We start from the raw sequence: 19300 nt of genomic DNA, 5'->3' as shown, positions 1-19300 counted from the left end.
AATAAAAGAAGTTGTCTCAAGTTCACTCTTTGTGACCATGATTTGATCCAGTGGAGACCTTCTTCTTCTTCTTTTAATATATATTTTTATTTTCTACAACCTAGGGGGACAGGGACAAGGATAACTACTAAAACTACAAAGCTAACAAAGACCTATATAATGTTATAATTCATTACCAAGTTCCCCCACAACTTTAAACATGATGCTGAGGATTAAGTTGCAATTTCAGATATAGATCAAAACAGTACAAACATTGTAAAATTTATAAGTCAAATTAAGTGGATTAGCAACTTTTATAGTAAATAATAACCTTTTGGTGTCCATGTCTATTTCTTCTCCTTTTTCCTTTTACGCTTAGAAGCTTTGGGGGCAGCTGCTCCCAACTCAGAGTCTGAGCCCTCTTCGGAGGAGGTGTTCAATGAATTTGAAGTAGTTCCAAACCGTATTCGCTGTCATCTTCTTCTGCTTTGTCGTCCTCTGCTTTCTTTTCCGTTGTCTCTCTTTTTTAAAATGTTTCTCCAGGAAAGCATTGGCTTTTGCAACAGAGTCTATCTTTTGTTTAGAGTCCTTAAAGTTGAAAATAAGTGCTTCTGGTATCATCCATCTGTAGGCAGTGGCATTCTTCTGTAAAAACATTGTCAATTTTTTATACTGTTGTCTCTTCTTTCTTATTTCAAATAAATCTTATTTCAAGATTTTTATATCTTCACTTTTGATTTTCAGGGTAATCCCATTGGTCGCTTTAAGTATTGCATCCCGAGTTGATCTTTTAGAGAGTCTCACAAATATTTCATCAGGTAGATTATTTTTCTTTTTTTTAAATAAATTTATTTAAAAAAAATTTCAGTATACATCATATCATCGGTTTACATTTAACATTCTTGCGAGTCATACATATTCTCCTGATCCAGCCATACATAGAATTTTTTCCATCTTTTTTCAAAAGTCTCCTTGCTATTACCTTTTAATGTTAAACTTAATTTGTCCATTTCAGCTACTGACAACATTTTATCAATTACTTCCTTTTTGAGGGTAGTTCTTCCTGTTTCCATTTTTTGGCTAACAATATTCTAGCTGATGTGAAAAGGTATATGATTACATATTTACTTGTTTTGCTATATGATTCTGGAAGCATATTCAATAGGGCTATCTCCGGTGTAAATGGTATATGTTCTTCTGTAATTTCATTTATCGTTCTATATTTTTTTCCCCAATATCTCTGTACTCTCTCACACCTCCACCACATGTGTATAAACGTTCCCACCTTTTTTTTTTACATTTCCAACAGTTCTTATTGGGAGTATTATAACATTTTGCTAATTTCTCCGGTGTCCAGTGCCACCTGTAGAAAATCTTGTTCTCCTTATATGGAATTGCTCGCATATATTTTATTGACTTCCATGTTTTTGTCCATTGCTCTGCTTCCAATGTATGCTGTATGTCCTTTGACCATGCCAGCATTGTTCCTTTTATCATTTCGTCTGCCAAGTAATCTGACATTAAAAGCTTATATAGTTTTTGTATTAATTTATCGCTCGTGGATAGCCAAATCTTGTCTAGTTCGTTTTTTTCCTTATAGAATCCCATTTTTTTGTCTATATTATATCTTGATTTTAATTGCATTGTGTCCCACCAGGTAAGTTTCACCTTTTGCTTATCTAGTTGCTCCGCATTTTTTAAACTGTTATTTACATCTAGTAAATCTTCATATGTTACTTTCTTTTTTTTTCATCAGTATTGGCATCGTTACTGCTTCGATCGGTGCTACCCATTTTGGAGTTTTTAAATAATATTTCATTTTTATTTCTTTCCAAATTCCCATTAAGGCTCCCCTTATCGTATGATGTGTAAAGTTTTTCGGTGTTCTACCTTCTTCATACCAAATATATTTATGCCACCCTGATGCTAGATTATGTCCTTCAAGTTTTAAAAGTCTGGTATCTTCTAATAATATCCAATTTTTAATCCATACTAGAGCCACTGCTTTATAGTACAGATTCCAATTTGGTACTCCAAACCCTCCCATTTCTTTCTTATTTTGCATATATTTGCAGTTGATTCTTGGTTTTTTATTGTCCCATATAAATTTATTACATGTTATTTCCAGGTCTTTAAAGTATGCTGTCTTTCTTAAAATTGGTATGTTTTGGTTAGAAAGATAAACCTAGGTAGGATATTCATCTTTACAGCGGCAATTCTACCCATCATTGAGATCTTTAAATCTTTCCACCTTTCTAGGTCCTTTTTAGTTTCCTTCAGTAGCTTATTATAGTTATCTTCTACTAGCGTAATATTCCGGCTTGACATCACAATACCCAGATATTTAACCTTTTTAACTATTTCCATCTTTGATAGTTCTTGGATCATTTTTTTTGTGATTTTGTACAATTTTTTGTTAATATATTGGTTTTCTTAAAGTTAATTTTCAGTCCTGCTACTTGCCCATATTCTTCTATTACATGTATTAGGGTTGCAATTGATTCTACTGGATCATCTAATATAAAGACCAGATTGTCTGCATATGCTTGTAATTTAAATTCTTCCTCTTTTATTCTTAATCCTTTAATTAATGTATTTTCCCTTACTTGTTCTGTTAGTGATTCCAGAATGAAGATAAATAGTAGTGGCGATAGGGGACAGCCTTGTCTAGTACCTTTCTGGATTTCAATATCCTGTGTCATATCATTGTTAATTTGAACTTTTGCTACTTGTTTGTTATATATAGCTCTAATCATTGTTAGGAAGCTCTTACCGCAGTTCCATATTTCCAGTTTTTGGAGCATAAATTCCCAGTTCACATTATCAAACGCTTTTTCTGCGTCCAAAAATATTAATGCCAATTCCTTTTCTGAGTGTTCTTCGTAATATTCTAAAATGTTTAAGACCACTCTAATATTGTTTTTAGATATCTCCTTGGCAGAAAACCCGCTTAATCTTGGTGTATTATTTGGTTTAATATTGTCTTCATTCTCATAGCTAGTATTGAGGCAAAGACCAGATAGATTATGTCCACCAACAATGCCAGTGCTTCACTTAAGATTTCCTTGAGATTTTCTCCTTTCTGTTCTGGGACACCCTGGAATCTCAGGCTATATAGCGATTTTTCCATTTGTAGTAATAGTATCTGTTGTTTCTCAGAGTCTTTTGCTTTTTCCACTGTCTCCAGTCTCTGAGACAAGTGTTTTGCCTTATCTTCAACTTTTTTCAATGTTTTTGTTGCTTTTTCAACTTTGATATTAGTTTCTTGCTGCTGTTTTTGGAGAGACTCAAAATTTCTATTGAGTTGAGTCATCTGCTCCAGCAGAGGGCACAATGCAGCATTTAGCATAGTTGGGAAATCTACACTGGTTTCCTGTTTGGAAGGAAGAAGGTCTTAGCTTCAGCACCATTTTCAGCCCACCAAAGTTTTGTTTACACTAGTAAAAGTTTCAATTAAATCTTGGAAAGTTTATTTGCTTGTAGTCTCTGGCTAATCTCCACTTTACTTGAGTTATGATGCTTTTTAATTGGCTTCCCTTCTTTCTGACTCTGGATTTAAATTCTGCCTTGGGGTGAGACCAGCTCCAACCCCTCCACTAGTAGATTAGGGATTTCCAAAGGGGGTCGCCTGCTTGACTGTTGGTCTGAAGAATCGCCAAGACTCATGCTTAATCTTCTTTGCTGAAGGCAGGGAGACTTTCTACCATCGCTGGATCATTGTTCGCTCTACCTGCATGTGCCTCTCACCTCCAGAATGGAGCTGCAGTGGCAGGACCTTTAGGAGCATCGGAGAGCCTCTATCCCTCAGCCGTGGCTTCAGGAGAGGCACTCCTTGCACTCCAGGCTAGGAGCCCCCTACAAGGGTTCCTGGGGGGTTCAGAATCATCCAAAACCCCTCCCTACTGTCGCATTATGGGCCACTCCTCTCAGAGAACCGCAGGAGTGCGCTCGCCATTCAAGTCACTGAAACTGGAAACCTCCAGTGGGGACCTTCTTATGTTCACCTGACCTTGTTTCCTGTACAGTAACCTAAAACTGTTTGGGCATTAGTTTTGTAGTACTAAATTTGTTGAATTATTCATATAATGCTTGCTGTTTAATAGTCCAGGAAATATGTAACAGATCAGAGTTCCTCTCCTATAAAACAAAGGCTGGAGCATTCATGACTCTTGTAAAGTGAACCGAGTATCGGCGGTTAGTCAATTTAATATATAAGATTTCAGCAACCATTATTCCTTCCCCTAGAAAGGAGAAGAATTCCTAAAGCAACAGTTTGCAGAAAAGCTTTGTACACACTTTGCTGTATAAACAGATCATGACTGGTGCCAAAGTAAGACATTATATACTGCACTAATTGCTACTGAGTTTCATACATGTCAGAGGGCACTGCTTCTAAGCTCCATTTGTAACTTAGAGCAGTATAATTTGCTATGCTTTGCTTTTGAGTTTCTCTTCTGGTGCCAAGGGGCACAAATGTTTCCTTTGGCTAAATAAACTCCCTAAAATAAATGAACTTTTAGCAATCTCAGTGGAGGCAAATAAAGAGTATTGGAGTGATTCCCACAATGGATTTTTCTAAAAATTTGCTGTGAATGCACAAAACTCCATGGTGTTTGAATGTCACAGACCAGAATCATAATAGTACCAGATTTGCTGAACTGCCAGCTGATGGCTTGCCTACACTTTTTAAAATCAGGTGTGGCAAAGAAATATTCACTATTTATTATGATACCAGTTCACAATGTAATATCTTGCAGCAGAAATCTAATTGCTTGCAACCAGTGCTGTTCCTACATGTCCCTTGTCCCCAAAGAGCAGCATTTCAGGGCTGCAGAGGAAGCTCTCACCTTTCATTGGTAGAAGAGACTGAGGTGGAAAATGACCTTTAGATTCAACCTGATCTCCTTTAGGTGGAATTGTCAAGTGTTGCCATTGTTCCATAAGCTTTGCACCTTTCAAGTTTATGTATCTTCCTATGAAGTTGCAATTGCAATATAGACACTACAAGCTCAAAATCACAAAAGAGATTACCCCAGCATAACTAGGCTACAAACTTCTTTAGCCTCACTGTATTTGTTTGTCTCCATGCACACAAAAGAAAGTTATCATTTAGTAACCGGTCATCTGTATTCACACTCTGTCAGTCTCTAGTGTTGCTCCTCATCAGATATCCTTATCTGTAGGCAGGTACTATGTCATTTTCATTCACTCATTCATTCACGCCTTCATTCAATGACATTTAAATCCCACTCTCCCAATGGTCTGAAGTGGTTTGTATTGTAATGCCAATAAAATACAATAAAGATAGAAACATGAGAGCAGCCACTAACTCCTTCTATTCAAATGCTGTCATGATCTGGGCTGTGCCACCAGAGGCCTATTAGGCCCAGGGAGCCTGGCTAGCAGTAGGTGAGGCTGGGCCTACAACTCCCAGAAGCCCCTGAGAGGTTTTGGAGCAAAAATTGACCAATAGGAAAAGAGGGGGGCTTGGAATAAAAGATCTAGAGCAGCAGGAAAAGCTGTTCTTCTTCCCAGAGGGCAAAGCCAGAAGGAAGGCTGCTGCAGGGAAGAAACCCTTATCCTGAGGGAAGGGTGAGTAGTCTAAGGCCACTGCAGATAGTAAGCTAGATACAGTATATATTTAGATGCATTAGGGCATTTGATTTCTTTTCTTTTCACCCACTTAATGTTATAATTCTGCACCTTGTTTGTTTGAGATAAAATAAACTATTTGCATTGTTCACTCTGCCTGGTCCTCACACCTGTTATTCGGCCAAAAGGGAGGTCTGAAGGTCTTGGGAGGGTGCTCTGGGCCTTCTCAAGGGAACCTAAATCCAGAGTGGTGGCAGCATCAGGTGACACCCCACCTGAGCCGTGACAGATGCCCTTCACCACAACTAACCTCCAACCCACAAAACATATAGTTCTTTTTTAACTAAAAGCCCTGAAAATAGGGAATCCAGCCTCCCAGTGCAACCTGGGGATCCCCAGGAATTATAGCTCATCTGCTGACTACAGCTATTAGTTCCTCTGTAGAAAATTGATTCTTTGGTGGGTGGAGGGTCTCTGTCCTCCCCAAGCTCCACCCCCAAATCTCCAGGCATTTCCCAGCCTGGATCTGGCAACCCTACCCCCACCCCCCCACCGATGGCGTGGGGGGGGGGGACCTAGCAACCCGACCTGAAAACTGCCAGTTCTCAGGAGCAGTTTTTGAGGAGTGAAGGGATGAAATGGTCCCCACAGCATTATCTAATGTGCAGTAAGATATTCTAGATTAGAGTCCAGAAGTTACAAACCAACAAGATTGTTGGGGTATGAGCTTTCAAGAGTCAAAGGGCCCTTTGTCAAATACCCATATTGTATTCCTCTATCCCTTAAAAATATGTATGCCAGGACCTGACAAAGGCAGCTTTGCATTGTGAAAGTTCATACCACCAAAACCTTGCTTGTTTCTAAGGTGCTACTGACTCGAATCTGTCTTCTTCTACTGCAGAACAACATGGCTACCCTCTGAAACTTCCTTCAGATATCAGCTCTCCTCTCCCACCATCTCCCAAATGGGAGGTCAGACTGGAAGGGAAAACAATGGTTCAAGACTGAGGAGTGCAGGTCCTGGACACATAAAGTCAACTGGGCTTTCACTACCATCCTGAGCCCATTTCTGTGGGAATTTGCAAGTAAAAGGACAAAGGCCTTCAGACAGACAGACAGATGCCCTCCTCAATGGCAGGAGAAGAATGCAGTCTTGGGGGATTCTATAACCAGCATATTAGGGCACAGATACATTCTGAATGCAAGGTAGAATGCCAACTGCATTTCCCAGCAAAAACATGAGGCTGTGCTACAGCACATTTTGAGTCTGGTCCTGGATTTAACTGTCATTGTTTGGCTGACGCCACCCACAATACAATCCCTAGGCAGCCTGAGGAATGTGCTGTTGGATTTGTGGGATGCACAGCAGAAAGATCTGTAGCTTAAGCCCATATGTGTTCTCTATGTGGCTGGCTGGATAATTGCTGGGTTTTGCCATGTGTTTCTTAAATCATAAATACTTTATTCCACTGTCCCTTTAAAATATATACAGTGTATGTCAGTTGATCAGGCATAGGCTTGATGGCTGATTCCTCATTGTTTGATTCAGGCATCTGTTACTATTCAGAACACAAAGAGGGAACAATGCACAGCTGACTTTGTTCTTCCTACAGGTACTCCTACTCCCCAGGAATCCAGCCGTGCATGTGTAAGATAAGAAAAGAACAGAGAAGGCAGCCCACTGAGGAAAGCCTATGTAGGCAAGATGCTGAAACCCTGCTAGTGGGGGGGGGGGGGAGATGGGGGGAAGGGTTGTGGAAAGGCCAGAGTGCTGAGGATGTGTTCTTGGCCTTACCAGCAGGATTTGGGAAGACAAAGGAGTTGTTTTCAACTAATTAAACTTGCAAATTTCATACCTTGCAAGGCTTGTATTGTAATTCAAACAGGCTGTCATTGAAAGTTAATAATTTACCACTCCTTACAACCTACACAGAGTAAGAGCAGAGATTTGTGAGCAATTAATTGATAATGTGTTACAATCAGAAGTAAGCAATAAGCAAATGCCAAATCTTAGACTATATTATGAAGCGGTTTGTCTAACATGGATGGATCAATGGGTGAAGCTTGAAAATGACAGATTGTTGGGGTTGGAAGGGCATGATTGTAGATTTGGCTGGCATGCATATTTATGGTATGACAAGATAAAAATGGACAGTTTTTTTAAACTTCACTTGGTGAGAAAAGCTTTGTATATGGTATGGACAAGATATAAGAAGTACCAGAGTGACTTAAGACCATTGTGGATTGTACCAGTAGAAGTGTTGATATCTTACTCAAGACAGCGAGGTAGAGATTGGTTGCCATACAGAGATTTAATTAAAAAAGAGGGAACAGAGTGGGTAATGAAAAAGCAGAATGAAATTGAATATGAATATGAGTGGTTGAAATATATGCAGATTTATGATCTTTTTAGATCTGACAAAAAAAACTATGGTTTTAGAGAGGAAAAAAATGAAATTGAAAAGGTTTGGGAGAGTGGAGGAGGAAAAAATATTTCTAAAATGTATAAGGTGTTGTTAAAATGGTATACTGAAGATGAAACTGTTAAAGAACAAATGTTAAAATGGGCTATTAATATGAATAAGGAAGTGGCTATGGAAACCTGGGAATATTTGTGGAAAAATTCTATTAAGATCTCGACATGTACTAATGTTAAAGAAAATTGTTATAAGATGATGTATAGGTGGTACATGACACCTAAGAAAATTGCAAATATGAATCAAAATATGTCAAACAAATGCTGGAAATGTAAGAGGCATGAGGGCTCATTTTATCATATGTGGTGGACTTGTGAGAAAGCTGTAGACTTTTGGACAAAAGTCCACAATGAAATGCAAAAAATATTGAAATGTTCTTTTAAAAAAGCACCGGAAATTCTGCTTTTGGGACTTAAAATGGAAGAAGTCAATACGACTAAAAAGACTTTACTCTGGTACCTGATAGTGACAGCGAGAATGATTTATGCTCAGTTTTGGAAGACAGAAAAGGTACCAGAGGTTGAAGAATGGATACAAAAAGTTCTGTTCATGGCACAAATGGATAAGATTACAAAAAAACTGAATAACAAAGAAGACGATGAGTTTTTTGGAGAATGGAATGACTTTAAAATTTATCTGGAAAAGAACTGGGATGTGAAACAAAACTTAATATGTTTAGATCAATATTAAGTCAAATGATGTTATCTTTAGATTGTAATGATGAGAAACTGATATTGTTGATGATATGAAGTAATTTGGAGCAGGGGTGGAAGCATTGTGGGAAGCCATTGGAGGGAGGGGAGGAACTGGGAATGGGGTAGACAATTGATAGAATGAAAAGTTTTATATGTTGTATTCCTGAGAAAATAAAAATTTGTTTACCAAAAAAAAAAAAAAGAAGTAAGCAATAAGCATTTATACGCTCAAAGCTATCAGTAGGCACATGACAGATTGAGATGCAGACAAAGGAACTTTAAAGAATAGCACTTTCCTTCACTTACACAATGCACAATATAGTTCTTTGTCTTAATTCAATCAAATCAGTGAAATTTGTATCAAATAAAGTCACTTAGACCATTTGAATGACTCCAGTCTCTAATTATTATTATAGCAGATTTTGCAAAATGTGGAACCCTGCTGGGATTTAATGCATAATATACGCAGTAAAAAAAAATTGCTCAGAATTTTAACATGGATATTGTCAAATTGATTAGATCAGTGTAATTGTTATAAATAAGTGCTTTGGATCCAAAATTGCTTTGGATTCTGCTGTTCAAAAGCAAATACTATGTTTAAAGGGCACAAAATGAAATTGTTACAAAGCTATTATTAGGCGGAACTTTGCTCCCTTAATTTAACTAGGAGTATTAGTCAGTACACACACACACACCGTCTATTCCTTTGCATGTTGCCAACATTACAGCACAAATGGAGAGCAAACACAGCCAAATTTTGATAAATGTAAGGGTCAGGATCCAAGAAAGAGAGATTCTGCTTTTATGCTGGTTCAGCCAATTACATACTGAATGGCAGAAGCTGAACAGTAGTTTTCAAACTGTGCTGGGGAATTCTAAGTTTCCATAATGATGCACCAGAATTTAATGCACCACAGAATCACACGGGGGTGTGTGTGGCTCTAATAAAGAAATCTAGTCACATACTCTACTACCAGAACAAAGTTTGAGTCCAGTGGCACCTTTAAGACCAACAAAATTTAATTCAAGGTATAAGTTTTCATATGCAAGCACATTTCTTCAGATGCCTGAAGTGTGCTTGCACACAAAAGCTTATACCTTGAATTAAACTTTGGCCCCCGTCACATGGGAGGATTTGCCCTGCAAGAGGGACGGATTGGGGGTGCATCAAGTGGGCGCAATCACACTGCAACATCTGGGAAGCATCACGCACCTGTCCCCGATCTGGCCCTTCAGCCCGAAAACGTGCATTTTAAGCACTACCTTCCGGATGATGCGCGGCAACTCCAGGCATCTGGTCGGGGAAGCGCTGGTAGCCCATCGCAGCCAGCACCGTTCCCCGTCCCACGCATGCACACAACCGCGCTACTATCGGTTTGCTGCACAACTTGTGATCGGCTGCCGGAGCACGGAGCCGCGGGGGCACATCAGTTCACGCTCCCGCAGTTCTTTTTGCTCCAGCTCTAATTTGCCTCCCTTTGGCAGTGGATCATCCCACTCATGTGACCGGGAACTTTGTTGGTCTTTAAGGTGCCACTGGACTCAAATTTTGTTCTGTTGTTTCAGACTAACATGGCTACCCAACCTGAAATACTCTACCAGCATCATACATAGAATATACCAAAGAATTCTACTGGTCTGCTGTTTGCTAAACCACTGCAGGTGATTGCACATGATAAAAACTCTAGCATCACTCCGCGATTTGACCAGCCATCCATTTAGGAGTGGAGTGAGTTTTTCTGTTCCTGCGCATTTTCTAGAATGACTGCCTACCTCCTTCCTGGATCACATCCAGACTTTCAACCTTGACACAGACATTCCTTGGCAGCCAAGCTGATGCAGAAAAGCTTCCCAAAGGAAGAAAGTTTAAAATAGGGATGCCAGCCTCCAGGTGGCACCTGGGATCCCCCAGAATTACAGTTTATCTCCAAACTACAGAGATCGGTTCCCCAAGAGCAAATGGGTTCTTTGTATCCCACTGAGGTCCCTGTCCTCCCCAGGCTCCATCTCCAAATCTCCAGGAGAGTCCCAACCTGGATCTCACAACCCTACCCCACGTCCATCACTGGTGGCCAGGGGGGACCTGGCAACCCTGGTTTGAAACTACTACTGTAGAATATGATTGATCCCGTAGGCCTTTCTTTATTTACATTTCTCATGGGACATAGAAGAAGAAGAGATGGGATTTATACCCCGCCCTTCACTCGGAGTCTCAGAGCGGCTTACAAACTCCTTTCCCTTCCCCTCCGCACAACAGACACTCTGTGAGGTAGGTGGGGCTGAGAGAGCTCTGACAGAAACTGCTCTTTTCAAGAACAGCTCTGAGAGAACTTGTAACTGACCCAAGGTCACACCAGCAGCTACAAGTGGAGGAGTGGGGAATTAAACCCGGTTCTCCCAGATTAGAGTCTGCGCACTTAACCACTACACCAAACTGGCACACCTAGCTGAAACACTAAGTCCCTTGTAGTATGTAAACCTTGAGAAAAGGTTTCTGTAGTGGCATTATACAAAATTAAAGGGGATTTCAAACCTCAATTAGCATTTGAGACTAGTACTTTATGTAAATCTATGCCCTAGATTATATTATCCAATTGTAACATTAATGAAAGTATTTTCATAGGCCTCGAAAGAGAATGGAATCACTGTCAAAAGCATTTTCTATACCTTCTGCTTAAAAAAAACACTATTCACAATAGTGATTTTCCCTGGTTCCAGTGTTCAAATTAAAGTCTTTTCATATTAACTTCCTTTGCAGAGTTTTCATAGTAATTGCTACCCTTAGAGTAAAAAGAAAAGAAATCTTTAAAACACCCCCCAGAATTGCCTTCTGCATGTATGATATTTAAATCTGTCACTTTGATCATAGAAAATAAAATGGAAATTAACAGTAAGAAGGAAAATCCCTAACTACCAGAGATTAATTAATCCCAGAAGCTCTCTATTGGTTTTATTTCTTAAATATGAATAATCTCAGCATAGGTGACTGAAGACGTGGAATCTGCCTTATACTGAATCATACAACTGACCAGTTAAAGTCAGTGTTGTCTACTCTGACTGGCAGCAGCTCTCCAGGGTTGCAGGCAAAGGTCTTTCATATCACCTACTACCTGTTCCTTTAAACTGGAGATGCTGGGGATTGAATATGGGACCTTTTTTGTACCCAGCAGATACTCTACCAATGATCCAGTCCTTCTCCAAACATATAACCTTGTAGAGATTATACCTCAAAAGTGCCCACCAGCCAACAAGTTCACCACTGCCACTAAAGACTTCTCCCTAGCTCAGTTCTATCGACCACAGGTGCACTTGTCATGATAATAGAAGGATCCTCATATGGTATAAGAGAATCAAGTGCCCTCATCACCCTACTGTGTATACTTAGAGTTGTATATAACTTTAGCAGGCAATTACAAAGCACAGGAATTCACATTCTTTTATGAAGCAAAGGGGAAAGACTGAACAGGAATATAGGAGGCATGCACCATCAGATGGATGCACCATCAGAAATGTACTCATGAAGATGCATCCCAAACCTTGCCCCTTTGAAAGCATCTGAAGGACTTCTAATTGACAAAAATTATTTCTGACACACGTGTTTTTTTGGAAGCCTTCTGATCTATGGGTTATTTTGGCGCCTTGCAATCTGGTTTCGTTTTCTTGGGTCGTGAAGGGGCAGGTGGGGCTGGGGGCAACCAGAGGAGAGCAATGCAGCATCAGGACATATGCACATTGTCTGATATGATTTTCCTGAGCAGCAGGAAGCCAGAGAGAAGTTACACCTGAAAATGTGTTTCCAATTGAAACCAGTGAAAATTATTATCAAACTGATTTCCTAATACAATGAGCCTTACTTCTGATATAAAAGAATCCAGTTCTGGTAATCTGCCTCAGGCAGATTCTGTAGAATGTGGGATATAATATATTCAAAGCAAAAAATAAGCATAGAAAATGGAACTGAGTGTTGTTTAAAACAATGGAAGAGTGTATATGAAGACCACATGAATTAGATTACGGCCATTGCACTTTATAAGCAATAAAATATTCTAAACGGTGTTTATTCTTATTTGCATATAGCTCTTTTGGCATTAGAGTAAGATATCCAGGCGATCTTTTTCTCTCAGTACTGTGCTATATTCATGCTATATTCAGGAACTGATTTTTGAAAACATGGCCACCATCTAGGAGATCAGACAGAACTAGTTAGGAAGGCCTAGATTGTAATCATATGCCATCACTGTGACATTCACAACAACCTTGATTTACAGCATTGTGACAACCATGAAGCCCTAGGTGAGCAAAGATTTGTTACGATATCACATCATATGTCTATAGACACGCACAGTCACACACCGTTACAAAGGCAAGGGCACTAAACTAATTTCACTTGTGAAAAATGAATTTGAGCCTCTGGAGACAGAAGCGCCTAACAAATAACACAACATACTTTCTTGGTAGCCTCAGATATCCCTACCTCCAAAATGAATTTCATTTTCTTATTGTTGATAGTGGGTGGGTGAGGGAGAGAGAATGACACAGAAGCGATTGAATTTTTTAAACAGAAACAATATCCACCAAGGAGGAAGAGGAAATGCAGTGATACTGACTGCTAGTCTTATTTTAAGCTAAGCAGGCTGTCTCAGATCAGGTTTTTTGAATTGAATTATCTAGCCTAGGAAAACAAAAATACTTTTATGATGAGTGTGACTATAAATGCGCTTTTGATAGGTGTGCGGACTAATTAGATTAATTAAGCATACCATGCACTTCTGAACAATCAGGCAGGTGGCAAATCACATTTAAGATGGCACACAATTTGCATGATCATCTTTACACTTGATAAAAGATGTCGATTCCAATAACAAACTGGGGTAAAAATTGTACAGGTGCAATGCTGATGCCATCCGTGACAGCAACATCTCACACCATCAGGACTGCATGATATTGTACACTCTTTAACGTCATTCTCCCCCCTTTATTATTAGGTAAATCTTGTCATGAACTACTGAACTACTGAATTGGTCAAGAAGTAGTTTAAAATTCAGTTAATCTCATAATCTGTTTCCACAGGTGTGGAACATGGCTGCTCTGGCCTGCAGGCCTGATTCCACTCTGCCCTCCTAGGTGTTTCTCCACACCTGGAGAGGCCTTTCTTCCATTTTTGGATAGCTCACTGCCACCACCTGACCTTTATAAGAAATTGCCCACTGGGAGGGTCAAGACTCCCAGCTTCCCTTCCAAGTTCCGAGGCCTTGCCTCTGTCTCCCACTGCCCAGTGCCTGGTCACTATGGGGACAGTTCACTGCCTTGCACACCCCTGGAGGAAGAGCCACTTGCCAGCTACCTGCCTTTCCCCAGGTGCTCCTTATAAAATAGTGTGTTCAAGGTGATGTAGCTCTATATGGTACAGAGAACCCCTGCCAGCATCAAAAGTTTCAAAGTATTTATTTAAAAGAAAATGTTTACTTTTAGCACAGCACCAAAGAAATAGGCAAAACTCAAACCCCGTCCCTCTCTCTTTACATGCCCTATCAGATGTTAAAATAAATGGCAGGCTCTTTAGCCTAGGAGTTCTAGATTTGTACAGAGTTGCTTCTACCTTGAGGCTCCCTTCAGCTTTTCAGGCCAACCATATGGCCAATGGCTGCCTCCTCACTGGAGAGGTCTGTGTGCGCTCATGACTTCAGCATCCATGGAGAAGAGACCTCTTTGCTTTTGCAAGTTTTTATCACTTCTCTTTTCCCCACCCCTGACCAGGTCAGCAAAGCATTTCCTAGGGCCCCTTCCTGGAGATTATTCCTAGATCCACTCTAACCTAAAGTCCTCCAAATCTCTGTTCCCTGCTTGGAGAAGGGAAAGAACTTGACCCACCCATTATCTCTCCTGCTAGATCTATTAGAATTTGTATGAAGGTGAACTGAGGTACATCTGGGAAGCAATTGAATAAACTACCCCCCCTTCTGCCTGGTCTTTTCCCAGGGGGGGACTTTTAAAATGCAATGTGGAGGTTTTGCTCAGCTCAAACCTCCCAGGAAAAAAACCTTGCTTCACAGGAAATGCTGCTAATGACTAAAAAAAATGTTACAACACAGTCACATGTAATATTAGCCCACTGATTACATCTTCTCTGAGAAATTACTCCAGGAAGAGGCTATTTGTATTGGAGAAAAGACAGGAGGTGTTACCCCTCTATATGAACTGCTGGAAATTCTATGGTTTTACCACAAGATTTCTGGCAATTCCTAGAGAGGTATGATATGAGTTCTGGATTTTCCCTGAAAGTGATGTACAGCCATCGCTTGATGGCACTGCCCATGTCCACAACCCCTTGGGACTCCTGCTGTTTGCCAGCCACTGGGTGGCAATTCTACAAGCTGCGATACATTGCTCAGATGAATGATAAACTGCAGTTATGTCAGAATTGGGACTGTAAAACGTTCTATCTACCTAGCAAATATGGCCAGTCCTGCACCCAAGAGACAAATGAACCAACTTCTACTTTTGTTCCCTGCTGCTCTGTTCTATAAAGAAAGATGTCAACTTTCCATACACAATCCACACGGTACCTTTTGTTAGGTTGTTAGGCCCAACCAAATAATACATGATAGTGTGAGAGCTTTCAAGTTCTCCAGAACCATTGGCTAGGCTGGATGTTACAATTTTTAAAAAACTGTTTTAAAAGATTTTTGGGAAAGGAAAATGTACCATGGACCATGATGGTAAGTCCTGGTCAAGCCCTCATTGAGTGATAGTGATGGTTCAAAATAGAGATGGTTTCAAGTTACACCCAGTTCTTTTGGACAAAAGGCAATAAATCAATTACACTCCATAGTAAAAAAAGAAAGTCCAACAAACCTCTAAAATTTCTCTCTAAACCAGCAAGATTCAAAATCCTTTTTCAGAAGATAGCACAGAAAAAGCTTGGAAGTAGTTGCACTACCTGAGGCAATAAATTTAAGGTGTTGCATGAGGTATAGAGTCAGTTGAGGCCAAGTTATATCGTTTTACCTCACGTTCCATTATCACAGTCTTCTGTTAATCACATTCTCCTCTAGATGGTCAGTGCATGGCAGTCTTCTCTGCCAGATAATCAAAGGAGGAATAGTTAGGTTTTCTTTTCCAACAATCTAGAAAAAAAAAAAAACATTGTCTGACAGTGTTCGAAAAGAGCATGTTTTAGTCATTCATATGAATCTGCTTTACCTTGAGTCAGGCTATTGGCCCAGAAGCCCCCCCAGGCTCAAGTAAGAGAGCAGATTTCTGTGAGTAATCACATGAAAGAAAAATGTTTGACTGTGAAATGTTATCAAACCCTACATTCAGGAATGTTGCTGTAAACAAAATTATTACACATGGGGGGGGGGAGAAAGCAAGCATGGAACCATTATATATACACCCTTGTGCTAAATCAGACCCTTGCACTGTGATAAGAGGGAACTAAAATACACTGTCTGATGCTTCACAAACAACAGAGATGCTAAAATTCCACCTCTCTGTTGTTATGACTTGCAGATGCCAAAGCGAGTGAATAAGAGTCTGCTCAAAACAGCCTCCCCCCCCCCTTGCATGATCTCTCAATAATTGGGAATTTAGACCTGCACTGCGTGTCATGTCACAAAAAGCAACTCCAGACAAATGAGTTTGTGACTCCAGCAGAATGTTTTCTTTTCTGCTCTCTGTCTGAAGTGGCAGATTGCCATTTAGCTGGAGGGAGGAAAGAGGAAACAAGTTAGCTGTGACACATCCAGAGCATCCCAGTGACAAGCGGAGAAGCTACACAATGCCACATTTCATTGGAAAGCATTAATCAAGCCACAGCTTACTTAACAGAAATCAGCCTATTAAGGAGGCATGTAAACAATGCGTCCCCAAACAAGCCTGTGCTGGAACGAGTTATGGTAATTATAAGTGTTAATAGAAAAGGAAGAAGAAATTAGTTATCCACTAAAAACAAGGATTAAAGGAAGCTGTTGCTAATAATAAGAAAAATTGCACTTGCTTAGGTAAAATAAGGCCCTGTTCACACGCAGAATTTGCAGCGAGAGAGGCATGAATGTCAGGCAGCGTATACGGGCGTGATCACAAGGATGCATCTGGCAAGCGTAGCACACCCATCGCCAACCCATAGCATCCGCCCGAAGATCCAGAGTTAAAAAATACCCAGGAAAGCCTACTAGCAAACGGTTTGCTATGGGCCGTCAATGGAATATCTATGTGTGATCGCTCAAGCACGCTCTTGACGCGCACCAAAAACACCAGCTGACAAACAAAACCCCACTTTGCCGCTGTGGCGTCTGATCACGTTCTGGCACGTTAAATTGCGCCGGCGCGAAAAGCCATGCCTCCCCCCCGCATTATCTGGCCCGTGTGACCGGGGCCTAAATGTTACTTTCCCCCCAGAAAGTACTATTTGTGGACATACTGCACATCGGCTATGATCACACACACTAAATAATCCACTTTCAATCCACTTTCAATGCACTTTCCAACTGGATTTTACTGTGTGAACTGGCAAAATCCACTTGAAAGTGCATTGGAAGTGGTTTATTTACTGTGTGTGAATGCAGTCATCTATATTTATTTAGATATTTATACCCCATTTCTCTTCCCAGTGGGGGCACAAAGAGCCTTACAGCATTGTTCTCCCCTCCACTGTTTTACCCCCACAACAACCCTGTGAGGTAGGTTTGGCTTAAAGTGTGTGACTGGCCCAAGGTCACCCAGCAAGCTTCTATGGGGATTCAGACCTAGTTCTCTCAGATTCTAGTCTGCCACTCTAGCCATTTAGTTTAGAAGATACATTTTACTATTCAAACTATTCAAATACTACAAAATCAAAACTTGTTTAAATACTTAGACCAGATGACATCTAAGTTTATATGGCAAGGGAAAACGGCACGAATAAGATTGAAAATGCTACACGATTCAATCTTTCCCAGCATCAGGGTCTTTTCCAGTGAGTGCTCCCTTCTCATTTGGTGGCCAAAGTATTTGAGCTTCATTTTCATTATCTGGCCTTCCAGGGAACAGTCAGGGTTGATTTCTTTTAGGATTGACTGATTTGTTCTTCTTGCAGTCCAAGGGACTCTCAAGAGTCTTCTCCAGCACCATAGTTCAAAAGAATCTATTCTTCGGCGCTCGGCCTTCCTTATAGTCCAACTCTCGCAGCCATATATGACTACTGGGAATACCATTGCTTTGACCATGCGGACTTTTGTTGGCAGGGAGATGTCTCTACTTTTTATCATCCTGTTTAGGTTCGCCATCGCTTTCCTCCCAAGGAGCAGGCATCTTTTAGTTAGATCTATTTGATTTTAAAATACCTTTTCGCAGCACATCCACTCCTGTGTGACTGTTAACATGTTGTGGTCAGAACTGTGCTGGCCGCTCCATGTGGATGCGGTGCCACATAAGAACATAAGAACATAAGAGACGCCAATGTTGGATCAGGCCAAAGGCCCATCCAGTCCAACACTCTGTGTCACACAGTGGCCAGAAATACCAGTGCCATCAGGAGGTCCAGCAGTGGGGCCAGGACATTAGAACCACATTGACAATCCTGTCTTGCAATAGGCAAATGGTATGATTGCAGAACTGTAATGCCAGCCTATCCACTTTGTGGAATGTCAAAGTGGTATTTGAGGTGTCTCAGGACTATTGTCCTATTAATTTTTTGCCCCTTTAGAGCTGCTTGTCATGGAATATAGGCAGAGCAGGCAAGAGAGCTAGATCACAGTCAACAGTCCAGTCCAGGGGTCAAATACCAGGTTAGCAGCGGTCAGAGTTCACGGGTTGTTCAGGAAAGCAGAGTCAAGGCAGTCCGAGGTCATTGACCAGCTTGGTTCAGGCAGGTCCGAAAAGCAGAGTCGAGGGTCAGTCCAAAGGTCACAGGAGGCAGGCAGAGTCCTGTGGTGGCAAAGTTCACAGGGTTGTGACAAGTCGCTTCCACAATCTGCAGTTCCCCAGGTCTGATTTATATGGGCATTCAACAACAAGCCTGATTTACAGCCACCTGCTCCTGCGCTTACTCAGCAGTGCTGTCATTAGGCAGCTGGCACCGAGCCAAGAGGCGAGCACTCCGTCTGCGTGTTCTTAAGTCTTGTTGGAGCCTTTCCCTTCGCTGTTCAATGAATGAAGAGGAGCCTGGGGGGCTACCTCCCTGCAGCTGTGCTTCATCAGCGGCTTCAGAGCTGTGCCTGGGTTGGGTCAAGGTCAGCTGCCGTCAATGAAGCTTGAAACTCCTGTATCTGTAACTCACTCACTTTAGCAGTTCAGAGCTGGCTGCGTGTGACTCCTCGACTCCTGAGGAGTCTTCAGCCACTCTGGACTTAGGCTGAGCAGGCTGGCCCATGACTGAGTTCCCGGTCTTCTCCAGGCTCCATCCTGAAATTTCCGGGAGTTTCCCAACCTGGATCTGGAAACTCTTAGTCAGGTCACACCACCACCAGGCTTCATAAGAAGATAAGTGTTTATTGATGGTCCCAGTACTAAAGTACACGTATACAGCTTGTGTCAGGAATAGCCTACAGTATAAGGGCCTCTCACTTATAGTGTAAT

The sequence above is a fragment of the Gekko japonicus genome, unplaced genomic scaffold, assembly GCF_001447785.1.
Source record: "Gekko japonicus isolate JY-2015 unplaced genomic scaffold, Gekko_japonicus_V1.1 scaffold38, whole genome shotgun sequence".
Classification (NCBI taxonomy): Eukaryota; Metazoa; Chordata; class Lepidosauria; order Squamata; family Gekkonidae; genus Gekko; species Gekko japonicus.
This window is presented reverse-complemented; position numbering follows the sequence as displayed.